The sequence below is a fragment of the Mytilus californianus genome, unplaced genomic scaffold, assembly GCF_021869535.1.
Source record: "Mytilus californianus isolate M0D057914Y unplaced genomic scaffold, xbMytCali1.0.p SCAF_6, whole genome shotgun sequence".
NCBI lineage: Eukaryota > Metazoa > Mollusca > Bivalvia > Mytilida > Mytilidae > Mytilus > Mytilus californianus.
In genome coordinates this window covers 38,978,791-38,994,991 of record NW_026262712.1, presented here as the reverse complement: position 1 = coordinate 38,994,991, position 16,201 = coordinate 38,978,791, and positions in this window count along the sequence as shown.

The window sequence follows — 16,201 nt, the reverse complement described above, 5'->3', positions numbered from 1 at the left end:
TGCTTAAATTTTGATAAATGACCTATTATGAGCTATTGAAGTCTTATATGAAAAGACAAATGGGCGTTATGGGGCACAATAGTTTACCCTGTATTGACGGAAAAAAACCAAAGAGTCCGAACATCTGACACAAATTCCTAAATCTCACCTAAATACATCCTTAATTGATTGAGTGTAAGTTGTATAACATCCAGTGGTTTTAAAAAGGATGTTAGGACTAAGTACAGAACAGATAACTTGATAACAAATCAGCTGACACACCAAATATATGGATACATCTAACAGATAACGAATAGTTAGATTTTATAACGTTAATCATAAACTCATCATAGGTACAATGATTGAAATTTTGTATTTGCGCCAGACGCGCGTTTCGTCTTCAAAAGACTCACCAGTGACGTTCGAATAAACAAAAAGTTAGAAAGGCCAAATAAGTACGAAGTTGAAGAGTATTGAGAACCATTAGGTTATCTTCGTTTAAGCCTGCTTTTCAATTTGAAATCAATTCTAGTGGTGGAATTCCACAACAAAAGCTGTTAGTTTTATTGTGCTACTTTTGAACTGATCAATTCCCACATTTCGTAATAATCCTTATTATATACCAATATATAATTTTTTTCCACAGACGGTTTTCAACAAAAGACAAGGGCCTATACCAAATGTTGTGTTCTAAACATTTGGTAAGAAAGGTTAGCAGGTCATTTCTTTCGCATGAACAGCTTAAGGTGAGCTGCCAGGGAGTCTTGAAAAGCTGATGTGGTAGATCAGGTTCCTGTTTCATGGTAACGAATAATCATAAGCAATGGCATTAGCGATTAACGGCCCACATAGCAAGGGCAACAATTTAACTTCAATATATTGTATACACATTTGTCATGAATTGTTGAGCAACTTGCCACTGCACGTTAAGCGAACAACAGCACATCAATATTCATTAAACATATAGTTTAATGATGAAGCTTTTCTATTTACTGTGTTATTGTTATGCATTTCAATTGTCAATCCACATCAACAATCATAATTAGTTAAAGCTGACTTGTACAAAATGTACAAAATGTTGACAAAGATGAATGTTCATTCAAATTACAATTGTGTTAATTAATATGAAACTTTCAGCTATGGACTTCAAGACGACCCCATCCGATTCGGATTTCATTACATACTTATACTATTTGAATTGTACTAAAACTGGGACATCGACCATAAACAGCACCATCACAACACCATTTGAGAGTTTTGAAACTACGACGTCTGGTAAATGTTTATAAAAAATCTGATTATATGCATATTTATCTTAAACCCATGCAGTTTTAAAACTATGGACTCGCAAAATAGGGAACTGCAGTAGACAAACAGAAAAATTAAATAAAAACACTTATATTATAGAACAAAGTACAATAACATAAATACCGCACACCAAGGAAAATTTAAAACGATAAGTACTGTATAAAAAGGTAAAATCTAAAGCTCAAACACATCTAACGAATGGAAAACTGTCATATTCTGACTTGGTAAATGCATTTCCTTTTGTGAAAAAGACGCCTGGAGGAACACCTCCCAACGAAATACAACAAGAAAAAAAAAAACACACGCTTATTCCGCCCCTGTAATATTGGACTATGACAATAAAATTTGAATTGAATGAATTATCTAATAAACAGTAACATAAATAATTTGTAAGCATTGATATGGACCCTTGGAAATAAAAATATGTATTAAACATGTACTTAACGTTCTTCGCAGATTTCTGTAGATACATGTCGTTTTATTTTCTCTAAAAATAGGACACCTGTTTAACCGGTGGATAGGGACACAATTGTCTACTTTTGATCAAGCGGAATTTACAGTTAAGAAGGCGTATATAAACTTTTGTAACTCAAAATAACGTATGGTTGATAGTATGGTGTTATCATAAATACCAACCTACCTTGCTTATTTAGTGCAAGCATCTATTTTACGTCTTGCTAGAAAGAAAGTGTGCTTTTTAGCATTTCTTCATAACATATTCACGCAAAAAAAAAATTAAAAAAAAACTCGTGTTCACACTTGAAAATCACAATCCTAACAGAACACTATATCTACCGTTTCCTATTATTTTTTTTGTTAATCAACTTATGACCTTAAAATTTAATGTGCAATTCGTTTGTTCATTTAAGTCAGTATTTTTTTTTTTTACATTTTCTCGATTTATTCTATTAGAAAATAGACAATTTTGAGCCTACCACCATTATGCAGAAATAGGCATCAATCATTAACTTACCCTAAAATTATATTTTCAGATACTGTGTCAACGATTAGTGATTCTTTTAAAATATTCATTATGGCTACAGCGATTTTTGGTATGGTTTTAATTATTATTTTGTATGCAGCTGTCTATCGAGTGTGCTGTTCTGGAAGGCAACCGTATCATGATTCTTACACAAAGGCAACAGTTCATGTTGCAATAACTTTGCTTACATATATTTTGTACTTGTTGGACACTGTGTCTGATGTCTTCCTGTTCATACAGTACATATCAATTGGACAAACTTCACAGTTTTTGCTGGTCATGGCTTTTACTTTCGCCCCCATTCTCTTCCTAGCATTTGTTTTCTTTGCAAGGCAACACGACGAGTGGTTATGTACATACCAGGATCTATCATCTAAACAGCAATTGGCGTTCCAGTTGTTTGGTTTGGTGTTAGTACTGATTGTCTGTCCATTTGCAGCATTGTTGCCAACATTCATGTATGTTATTTTATGTAAATACCTTGTCTTTTCGTACAGTAATGAATATGCTTGCTGCTTGCGTTATTTATTTTGTATACGTATGACGGCTAGCCTTAAATAAATATTCATGACGCACATACCGCGTCATAATTATCAGCGTGACCTCAATCTGCATATTAAAATTTTAATTATACAATTAAAAGGTCGGTTAGAATTACAGATGAACATCTGTGGTTGTGCTTTCTCAACTTTACTTTTGCATCGTAAAATTGTACCGCCACGAACAGGAGTCGGTATAAATGTCTGTAGAACCTCAAGGTATTCATCCGTTAGAAATCTTCCCGGTTAAGAATTTGATAAAAGTTAAAGACATTATGTTCAGTAGTCAAATGCTCGTTGATTTGTTGCCGCAAATAAATGTAACGACCTTTATTTTTTTTTATTTAAATGAGTTTATATATGACATGCATAAAGATTTTGTTTACCGTATCCATCATCATGTGTTCATCATTTCGAAGTTGTTTTGGTATATCGAAATTTGTGCAAACATAATGGATTTGTCTATTTATAATCATTAAATGCTGCAAAAGACAATATGTTAATTCTAGAAAAATCAATGGCTATAAAACACACCCCATTTTATAGAATATATCTAGAAATCTAGAAATAGAAAAAACAAGTAGTCACTTTGAATTGGAATGGATAACATATAATTCTAATTTAACCTTTAAATTTTAAGAACAATAACAATTGGTGTCCATTGAATAAAGTGTATTGCATCAAATTAAAAGCCGTTGAGTAAATAAATACTAGTGTATTCATTTACGTGCACTATACAAAACAGTCTTGGCTAAATTCAAAAGTTTACCAAAAATCAGATATTATATATATAAACTTTAAAGTCTAAAATAGCAGGTATTTATTCCAGCTTTGTTATATTTGTAGTTATGCCCAGCTGCTTGCGCATGGAAAAGAAAATATCAGATAGCAATATCTAACATCTTATTTGACTCTGGTGGAAGCTACACTAGAGTCAGCTCCACAACTAACAGTGCAAATATACCTGGCAATTAAAGACACACATATGGACACTTCTACTACCAGTAAGTAGTTATAGAGATTTAAACAAATACATGGGCTCAATCAAAAAGTCCTTTAGTTCATCACGGTTGATTGCGGAATAGAATATGGTCCTTCCTTGTACTTTTCATATCCATCGTTAAAAAGATAGGCAAAAAATATCGAAGGGACATTAAAACTCATTAGTCGAAAATAAACTGAAAACGCCAAGAGTTAACAAAGAAAAAGACAAACAGACAAACAACAGTACACAAAAAAAAACCAACATAGACAACCAAAGACTGAGCAACAGGAACCTCACCAAAAACTGGGGGTGATCTCAGGTGACCAAGAAAAACCGATCGATTTTATGATCGACTCATTCTTTCCCTGGAGTTATAAAAATCAGCACTTTCACGTCTGTAATTCTCATTGAAATAAGGTGAAATGTGTGGCAAAGGTTTATATAAACAATATCAACAACATGTTGAAAATCATAGTTGATAAAATATTGTTCGGCAAGAATTGCTCCTTTGCACTGTAAACAATATGGAAGCACCCTAACATCTATTTTTCTCATAGTTTTATCAATAATCAATATATTAACCTGTCATTTGATACATTTTTGCTTTGAATAATTAAAATTGTTTCAAAAGTTAGAGAATAAGCAAACACACAACTTGTATGTTGCGGAAAATGGCATTGCAATTAAACATCACCTGTAAAGAAACACATTGCAATAGTTGTACATTTCAATTAGTTACTCTTTGTTACAGGTATCATTCGTTATTTGAGTATGACTGCATCTGCCCTTGGACTTGCATGGTCGTTGAATGCCCTCAAACATCAAGTTCGAAAGACAGATAATGACCGTGAAGATAACTTTAAGGTTAAAATTTTTCACTGGTTTGCACGGTTGTTTGAAATTGGGCCACGTATTCTCTTAATTGCACTCGTAACAGCTGAATACAGTGTATTTGTTATAATCTTTATAATTTATCGATTTTTATTTGGATGCATATACGGATGTTGTGAAAGATGGGCTGTTAAAGAACGCTGTCGATTTTTAGAAGAACCTGATTTATTTATAGGAATAATTGGCAATATTTTTTGCTTTTCTGTGTCAGAAATTTATAAATGTCACAAGAAAGAACAATGTGGTGGGAAATTTCATGTAAGTTATTACATTTTATATTACACAGAAAATAGTATCTTGTTGTACCTATGGTATAGCGACGATCCTGCTTTACTTTACGTAAAGTTTGGAGGAGCATGTTCGAACCATAGACCGTGGGCACGTGGTGTATTTGTTGTTGTCATTATTTGTTGTTTTCTTCATCTTTTATGTTTATATTTCTACTATCGTTTACGCAGAAAACAACACAAAACGAATGCTAAAAACTTGTCGACAGAAACACACAGCCAAAATGTGTCACTTGAGAATATTGATCCATTTTCTTCTGACAATTGCAATAATAAAGGACAACTCGGTAACCATGGTTTTCAATATGAACATCAGACAAACAACTATCAGAATGGCCAAATGGGAAATGTTTATAGCGATATGTATGCAAATGACTCACATGTGCAAGGATATTATGGATATGATAGAAATACTCGACCTATAGACCGATATCGAGGGGAAGAGCTAACGAATGATTATTCTTCTTATAGTGAAAGGTTTCCAAGCATTCTGCAAACACATTTTGCGCCTGCATATCACAACCAAATACTCGAAGGAAATGTTAGTTCCTCGTATCAAACATCCATGCAATCAATGACTCAAGGTGCTGTTTTGATTGGTACACAGTATGACAATCCAAGACAATGCATGTTTAGTGGATATTAAAGAGACCATAAAAGTGTATGTAGGTTAATAGTTTGTGTTTAAAAGAAATAAAAACGTCCTATTAGAAAATGAAAATATATACACATATTCATTAAAATGCATATTGTTAACCAATTAATTTTTGCGGATACTTTATTTTGTGTCTAGCCCTTTCTAGCCCACTTCGCAGCGATTTAAAATCGCGATTTTCAAATTCACTTGATGTAGTTAGGTAAGTTTTAAATTTTCGCGACGTTTATATTCGCGTTATTTTTCTACTCGCTGAAGTCGCAAAAATAAATCACTCGCGAAAATACGTTGGTTTACAGTATTCTAGCTTTTCGATTTCATTTTTCATGTTTCTGTGTGGTTATCAGATCAGCATTATTTCCTGAAATAAAAATATTTTCTATCAGTCAGTGACAATCTGTAAACTACATTATTCCAGCTTAAGGTATTCTTGCTTTTATGTAATCATACCATTGACAATTAAATGTGTTTAAGGGGAAAAATCAGAGAGTTAAATTTTGCGGGGTTAAGCGTAAAACATGACATTTTGTTAGTTATAACTGTATTATGTACAACAGATTTATAGTGGGTGCTATTAAACTTAGAATGCGTACTATATATCCATAATAGTTACAAGTTAAAACAATCGCTCATTCACAATATTATGACAAGGAAGCTATTAAACCAAGAGTTTCAAGTGGTGAATTTAAAATCATCCCTACGTAGATTTTGCGGACGCCATCACGAGTTGGTTGACCGTTATGGAATATCCGTTTCACATATGATATTGGATATGTTCCAAACGTTGTAACTAAAATCTTGTCCCCTTTTTCCAAATATGACCTACAAAGTTAGACTAAATACAGGGTTTGTACTAATATGAGCAACACGACGGATGCCACATGTGCAGCAGGATCTGCTTACCCTTCCGGAACACCTGAGATCACACCCAGTTTTTGGTGAGGTTCGTGTTGCTCAGTCTTCATCGATAGTTTTCAATGTTGTATTATGTGTACTGTTGTTTGTGTGTTGGTCTTTTTTTCATTTTTAGCCATGACGTTGTCAGTTAATTTTCGATGAATGAGTTTAAATGTCCCTTTTGTATCTTTCGCATCTCTTTTATGATGTATCTTTCAATTGTTTTTCACTCACTGTAAAAAAAACAGAGCATGCGTGACAGCCAATTAGCCAACTATTAACCATAAAATAATTGACGTAAACGTTAGCAACTTTAGGTCACTGCATGATCTTCAACAGCGGGTAAAACCCCATCCATCCTACAAAAAGGCACCATACATGACATAATGTAAAACAATGTATATCAAAGAAAACAAACAACCAGCTTTTCCTTTTCTTTTTTTTTTTTCTTTCTAAAATCAAGTTTAATGCACTATATGCTGATATAAAAGATACCATGGCTACAGAATTTGATAGGGCAACCCTGTAAGGTTTGTTTGGCTGAACAAACAGGCAGCTTTGTTCAGTAAATGATAATCAATTGTTAGATTTACATTCTATGTCTAAGACAGATTACTACAGAATTTATTTCCTGGAAAACTTACATTCATCAACCGATTTGACTTTGTATATGTCATTTGACCTAGTCATGACCCTGTTGATGAACGATCACACCATCAAGGCAGTTTGACAAAGCTATTTTCATTGTAAGTGGTTGTGAATTGAAATGCTTACATGATTTGTTTTTTAATTTTAATTATGCTATAAAGTAAAGTAGCTGTTTAGATAACTAGGGATGAATATGTCATCATCAAACATGATCATGACAAAGTCCACAACACGTGGTTGAAGGATCACTTAAGGATTAATAAGACATATAAGTGAACCCACATATATTTGCTGTACAAATGTAACATATATGCATAGAACAATAATTATATATACAGGCTTATTTTTCAAAATTTAACCATGTTTACCACTTGGTAGTATCGAGATATTTAAATATTTCAAAAAATCTTTTTTGAACATGGCATATACATCAATATTTGTAGTTTTATAATTTGAAATGTGAGTGCACTTATGAATGGAAAATGTAATGGTTGTTATAAAAAGATTTATATCGTAATAACTGCTGTCCCAGATTTTATAACCTTCTATGAGATTTTTGAACGCTAAGATATGGTGACCAATTTTAACTTTATTTAACGGTGTTTTGACTTTTCCCCGAAAGGCTTTAAAGTATTGACATTCCAGAAAAAAAATGTTTATAGTCTTCTGTTTCAAATGTTTTATTTACTGTCTTCTTTTACATCCATTGAAAAAGCGGTTGTTTACAAGGAAGACTATAATGCAACAATTTCTATTTAAGTATTTTTAATCTGTTATCTTTAAAATAAATAAATACAAATCTGAGCATGCATTTAATTTGGATTAAAGGGTCTAAATTTAGTACACTTTTCCATTTTAAGAAACCTGGAGGTGTGTCTTCATTTCTAGTATCATTAACCTGTATAAATATCTGTTTTGTTTCCATTATTGTTAACATGTTATCATATGTTTTTCCTTTGTCTTAATGCATAGTTGAAGTTTATTTTGAACTTTTGATTTTATTGATTTATCTGATTTAATTACCTTTAACCATTCATTTGGTATAGCATATTTTAGTTTTGAAATTTCAAGCAATAGATTGGATTTTGGGGATACTTTATTAGATATTATATCTTGAGAGATGATACCATTCTGGTCAATAATATCATTAATATATATAATAACTTCTGTTATCCATTTTGTAAAAACTAAACATTTTCCTTGAAACTTTATTATTTTGTTTCCCCATAAGATTTGTTGTCTTATGTTTTTAGAATTCAAAGTAGGTTTGATATAATTTAAATGTTGTACTTTGAACCAGGACTTGACACTTTCTAAATAGAATTTTGGTAATATTTTATTTAAGTTTTTTTCATGGTGTAAAAATTGTCCGGATTCATGTAAAGTTACATGACATCAGCACCAATTCTATTAAAGTAATATGTCGGAATCACTTTCCAATTAGCAAAATTATCTGCTGTTAGTCGTTTGACCCAATCTATTTGCAGTGCAGTTATACAATTGTCTATATCTGTCATCTTAAGATCTTCATCTGTCGTATCTTTGCTTAATATCGTTCGTTTTACTTTTTCTTGTTTACCCTCCCGTATAAAATTGTAAATAAGGGTTTTAAACTCTTGAATAAATTCATGTGATAGGTTTGTAACTGAAGCTAGATATGTAGGCTTACATGTAGGTATAATAAGCAATTTTACAATTGTTATTTACTTTTCATTGTGAGATTTCTTTTTTCCCATTGTTTACTAATTTTTCACATTTTTGTAATATTTTTCAGTATTCGGCTTATCACATTCAGCTCGATTAGTTAAACTCCAAGACTTTAAATTAGTCCGTTATTCCATGTAATATTTTCGAACTTATCTTTACAATGTTTTAATTTTCCAAATCAAATGCCCTCTTTGATCTGTATATTATTAAATCTGAAAGTGTTTCAAATATTTCAATGATATTAAGAATGTGTCAGACCTCATTTTTCGATTTTAGAAAAAGTGTAGTGTCGTCGGCTTACATGTAAGATCTTTAAACTATGAGTTTTAGTATAAAGCTCAATTTGAAAAGCTTTGATGTCAGAATCTTGTCTTATTCTGCAGGACAAATTTTCTACAGCTATAACAAAAATCAGGGAACTTAACGTACAGCATTGCCTGATACCGCGCTTAATGTCAATAGTACAAGTCAAAACAGACATTTTTGCCACTTGTCAAAGTACTAAACAAGAAAGTTGTGTTTTCAGTTCTTGTTTATCTGTACCTCTCTGCATCTATTTTAATTGAAATAAGATACGAATTTGAACTCTTTAAAACAAGTTTGCTATTTAAGTAGTTGCATCAAAATTAATCTTATTCACTATTCTAACAAAATCTTTTTAGTTCTAACATTTTGCGTTATCAAAAGCATAGCATGTCCTTATCTCGGTGCTCTCATCGGATTATTGATAGTAACGAGTTCTTGTAGGTAGACCGGTGCTTCCCAAAACAAAGCCTTGAACACATACAACAGAAGTTTATTTTGGCATCAATAAGTCATAGGCAGCGAAAGAATAGACTTGAGGATTGGGTTTGTGGTGTCATAAGTCGTAAGTCCTTATCTAGAGATACGATTGCAATCGATTAAATGATATACCGGTTATCCAACATTACAATAGTGGTATTTACGCGCCCTAAATTCGAGTAAGATCATTAATATAATATCTACTTTAATTAAGATGTGAACAAGAATTACAAATTATGTAATGTCATCAAGTTAAACAAGAGACGTCTACCAATCTGCTTTGCAGCATATTGTATCACTATTCGTTAGTTAATAACATACTAAACATGAATATCACTACGCGTATCAGTAATGGAACATAGACTGTAACCATTCCGTTAATATTGAGTAATTGTTCAAGTTACCAAAATGTACATCTGAAGCTATGACTATAGAAATAGAAATAAAAACGTATCATCGGACAAGTCATGTTCAAACAAAAATATAAATATCATGCCCTGTATAAAAATGGTTTAGACATACCAGAACGATACTATGTGTTTCAAAAAAGTTACAATGTTGAAGTAAAAACCACTGCATCAGTCAAAAATATGAAGTACTGTTCTTAAATAGAATCCAAAACAATAGTGTACTCGAGTATAGACAAGTTTAAAAAATGGAAACACATTTGGTGAGCCGAGAGACCTCCACATGAATCAAAAACAGCACCGTATAGTAAATCATATAATTTATAACTAGCTATACAAGGCTTTAACATGACAAAATCTGAAACAATTCAAGAAAGAACTAATGACCTTATCTATGACAGAACAAAAAAAAGAAAGATATATATGACAAATTTTAAGAAACGACAACCACTGAATTAAAATCTCCTGATTTGGGACAAGCACATACATGATTTGACATAGTTAATCGAGCTAGAGGTGCTTTTAATATAGGAAAGTGGTGTTATAGCATTACATAAGACCAATCGATAAAAGCCAATTGAAACGAGATTCACCATTCAAAACGAAACAAAGGATAACAAAACTAACACTTAAAACACAAATACCGATTTGATAGTACTCGCAGTTAATGAACGCTAGTCCAAAGCCAGTACAAAATAATTAAAAGAACGTATCCAATACGAAAAATCAAACGGTACACATCCTATGGATTAATGTAAAGACGTCTTAAACTGTCTAGAAAAGATTACATGGTACAATGTTTGAATGTAAGTAATGACTTATCCGAAAAGAAGTCGACGTCACGATTACATTTGCAGCAAGTGAATTTAAACAAGACTACCGATTTAACTAAGAAATGCAATTGAACACCATTTTATATTCAACACCTAGTCTACTATAAAAACATGCAAATAAGTCCACAAAGGTGGTCATCAGACGTGATTAAAACATTGTGTGCTGAAACATTGTGAAAGAAGTCATTAAAAAGACTTTATTTGATTCCCATGCCTTTCAGTTAGGAGATGCTGTAATTTACCGGGAACCAGTCTTCCCATGTTGGAGACAGTATTTTATATGAAAATGACCAATGTTTGCACCCTTAAACAATTAGACCAAAGAATGATTATTTATTAAATATATTCTTGTGCTGAAGGTTTAGTAACTCATCAGTACACAAATTTACAAGAAACAGTTTGTGGATTATTCAAAGTGAGATAATCTTGTAAATTTATTTTTTTCAGAAAATCATAAAAAGTACATATTTTTAAAAACTATCCAGCCTTTGGTCTATATTATATATAAAGATTATGTCATTTGTTATTTCAATTGTAATAGTAATAATGCATTTAATCAAATAAATTTGCTGGGGTCTCATTATAGTATATTCTGGAATTCTTCTAAAAAAATGCCTAAATTTACATTTTCTCTCATTAAATCACTGAATTTAAAATAGCAATCTGTAGATAATTTGGAAACGTTAGTGTTTCTTTTTCAAAAGCACTACAATAGTATTTAACATGTTAGTCAAACATGTCAAAGTAACAATGAACATAGTACATTTACAATTCATGATGCCATATATATTGATTTTCTACGGTACAAAGGGAAATAATCCAGTAAAAATATATTTTTAAAAATCTTAAAAGTACATATTTTTAAAACTTACCAGCTTTTAATCAATTAGATCTTTAAACATTTCTCAATTTGTTTTTATTAAGTAAATGAGTTAATAGTGCATTTAAGCATAACAAATTTGTGGGATCTTGTTTTAGTACTTTCTGCAATTCTCCAAAAAAATGCCTAAGTTTACAATTCCTCTCAATAAATCAATGCATTCAAAATATCAATCTGTAAATGATTTTGAAAATGTAAGTGTTACTGTTTTTAAAGCATTATCGTGTTTAATAAAGGTAGTTAGGAAACAATGAACATAGTAAAATTTCAATTTATGATGCCATAGATATTGATTTTCTATGGTTCAAAGGAAGGTAATCCAGTAAAAATACATGTTCGAAAATCTTTAAAAAGTATCTATTTATCTTCGTATAGAGCATTCTGCTTGTGATTCAAGTAGTTCTATATTTCCTTACGTTTCATTAAGTAAAAGCATACTTAGGTTTAATAAGAAAAAAGAACAATTAGACAAGAAAACAAGTGGTTTAGCTCTATGATTCTGTTGCAAAATGTAAAAACTGGCAATCTCACAAGAAATCAATGAATCTAAAGTATCACTTTGTATATGCATGTAGTATTAAAATGTATTTTTTAAAGTGCATTAAGAATTTAACAAGGTGTAGATGCTTAAAAATGTTATACACCTTACTTTTTATAAAACTTATCGATCTTAACTAGTGATTGTCCGCAATGAGATGTAAAAAGAAGCTCTTAGTCTATATAGAAAATATCAAAATCTTGTGACTTTAAAATCTCATATACCCTGTTTTCAGAAAACTATTGTACAGATAACAGGAACACAAATAATGCTTTGCTTAAATTGTATCAATCAATCCGACAACTTTATTGAATTACTAGACAAACACACACTTATAACATGTCAAACTTCTTGATGCCATTTTAACATTAACATATTTGTTTCAAAACGTGAAGGTCGTTAAAATGCTTAAAAGAAACAAATGAAAACAAAGTAATCAAAACGCAAACAAAAATGATATTTCAGAAAATCCTTCCAAGGGATGTTTGCCTTACAAAAAATTCTATGCAGATGTGAAGTTTGCTAGATTTTTTTAACATAGATGTTTTTGATGTAATTGCGACAAACAGGTTTAGCTAACTGTGATTGATAGATTGATTGATTGATTCATGGTGTTTAATTTAACTTTTGGCTTTATTGTTGTTTTCATTTTTTTTTTGTTGCAGAAGGAGGCCGGATTACATAATTAGCATAGACCTTCGACAGAAAAACACATTTTTTGTCAATTAAGATTGGATTCAAGCTAAGCTTTCCAACTTTAAATATGTACAAGATGTTGATCACTGTAGAGGCCCCTAATACTGAGTGCGTATGTTTTTTTTTCTTGTTGCGTGATAAGCTACTGAACACAAATTAAAAAAAAAAAAAAAAAAAAAAAAAAAAAAACAGACATGATCAGAATGTACTGCATCATAAAATTGTTTATTTGGACAACATTTGAACAATGTTGAATTTAGAAAACAACCATTGGTATACAAGGGGAGTAAGGTGTGGCGTTTTTGTTAAATATTATGATTCTCAACTTTGCAAAATGACATATTTTGATCAGGTAGAAGGACAGAAAGTCTGTTTGAGAGGTTTAATGATAGGTTTTCAAACATGTTTTCTGCTTTGCGCGGCAGTCAAATAAATAATTTGATGCTTGCAGGGTATGAACAAAGGTTTTAACTGAAATTGAAGTTGTTGTGAACTGTGTTTAGCCTTGATGTTCACAGTTTATCTTCGACTTTTGAGTTTTGAATATTTGGTTGATATCTTTTTTTTTTTTTGCAATTTAACATTTATACGAAATCAGGCATTTAGTGTGCGGGAGGCCTACATATGAATCAAAACAACATTTCTTATTAACTCAACTGTATGCTCACAAATTGCTATATACACAGACAATCATTGAATTACATTGATTTGGGACAGGCGCATGCAGAAAATAATGTGCTTAATCAAATTAAAGACAGTGGTGTAACATTACAACATAGGAAAACTCAATACTATTCATTTGAAAAGGGTTTGACTTATCAGACCGAAAAAAAAACACATCACAAACAAACAAAAAACACAAAGTACAGATTTTAGAGTATTTGCTGATACTTTTAACAAGATTTTTCGAAGTCAATAAAAAGTAATAAAGAAATCATGTATTCAAGACAAAATATCTATCATTCACTTGTAAAGGATTTAATGTAAAGACGTCATAAAGAGTCTGAAAAAATGGAATTGTACAATGTTGAAATATAAGTAAAGACTTTTCCGGAAAAAAGTTGACGTCACAATTTGCAGCAAGTGACTTTCGATTGAAATTAAACAGCATTACCGATTTATTTTAAAAAGTTCAAGTTGAAGAACATTTTCTATCTAGTTTATCTAGATGTACTACTAAAGAAACTATTGCAGTTTTGAAAAGGGATGGTGCTTGTCCTTTGTATCAAAGTTCTTTTTTTTTATCGGAAATTTAAATTAGGTAACAATGAGACATTTTACACATACACTCATTTTGTTTAATTGAAATCAGAAAAAACGACACTAACATCACCATGTATCAAGTTAAAGGAACTCTTGTAGATTAATGAAGATATTTAGTTATCCAGTTGATACGTATAAATCACATATTACTTCTTTAAAGAGGAAGTAGATAATACAAAAGTTGATGACTACCTTCAGTTCTCCTTAGATTTTTTAAAACTTTAATTTAAACTTTACCGCATAGTCAGCTATAAAAGACCCCGAAATGATAAATGTAAAACAATTCAAACGAGAAAACCAACGGCTATTCTATGTACAAAATAATAAACGAAAAAAAAAATATGTTACACAGCAACTAACGACAACCACTGAATTAAAGGGGTCCTGACTTGGGACAGGCCGTACATAATGTGACAAGTTTAAACTAGTGTGTAAGCGCCGAACCCTTCTCCTAACCAACAGACCATTTTAAAACAGATTGATAACAAACTTGGAAAAACACATTTGAAGTAAACTGTATCGAATTGTTTATTTCTGGTCATGTTAACTTTGAATAAAAATGTACCAACAGTGTAAATAAATTAAACATTGTTTAATTGCTTAAACTTTAAAAAAATTACATAACGAATACGATTACTGTATTTTCAGATGTCATTGATTAACCAGTCAAGTGGTGTGCAGTGTGAAAATATAATTAATTAAACTTACATAATCATGACAGAAAAAAAAAACAAATTTTAAATTTTTCCGTGTTAAACAGATTTTTATACAAAAGGAAACAGAAACACACTTTAAATTATTTTTATTATCTTCAGATCAAGCAAAGGTTTTTCGCAGAAACAACTAGTCAGCCTATGATAATTAACATGATATTATCTCACATAAAGTATTTTCAGTTGTTGAATAGGGTAGGTCCAGTTGTATATGAGCAACGAGAAAACAAGAATATAATTGCAGTTTACTTTGTTGGTAAGTATATTAAAGTAATGTACAAAACCGCCTTGGTTGTCTCGTGGTAGCGTGCTTAAATTTATTGCCGGAGGTCGTGGGTTCAAACGCCGCTTGGTCAAACCAAAGACTTCAGAATTGGTATTTGCTGCTCGTTCGCCAAACACGCGACATTAAAAGAGTAAGAGCAGAGACTGGTCGGCTCGAAGTTAGAATAAAGTGTCCAGTTTGGGTGACAAGTGCTCCTCCGGACTGTTACCGTAGCACGCTTGAGATCTGTCTCATCATGTCGGACTAGTACAAAGCAGGGTTCATTTTCATATAGCATCAACATGTGCTCGTCCTGAACATGCATTTAATTTGCCACTAAACATTTAACAGCCATCCATTCACAGTAATGTTGAGTACTTAGCAACCCATAAATTGAAATGCTCAAGAAAAACCGAAATAGGAACGAAACAAAAAGATTAGGATGATATTTTTATATATAAAAGAAACATTTTCTTTAGTTAATAAACACTTTTATAAGAAACCAATGATTGTCGGTTCCTAAAAAAAATACACAAGGAACACCTGTATGGTATCATAAGCAACATTTACATTGCAAATGTGTAGATAATTTGCATTAAAGAATGATCAGGAATATAAGCTAGAATAATTGAAATCACATCTATTAAACATATATATAGTGGACTGGGACTGTTTGTTTTTTTTTTTTGCTCTTTGGTCGGGTTGTTGTCTCTTTCACAAATTCTCTGAGTCAGTTCTCTGTTTCATTAATCGATTTCATGATTTGCATGAACAATCTAATATTTGTTCAAGGTTACATTGAGAAATTTGCCTGTTTAAGGATGCAGTTAATTTTACCCCTCTTCCGACCCTATGTGTATACTTTTTTAGTATAATTTTCTTTAATTAAATAATGAAGAGCCTAAATGCTCAAGTTACAATGTTGAAAAATCCTCATAAGTTGGA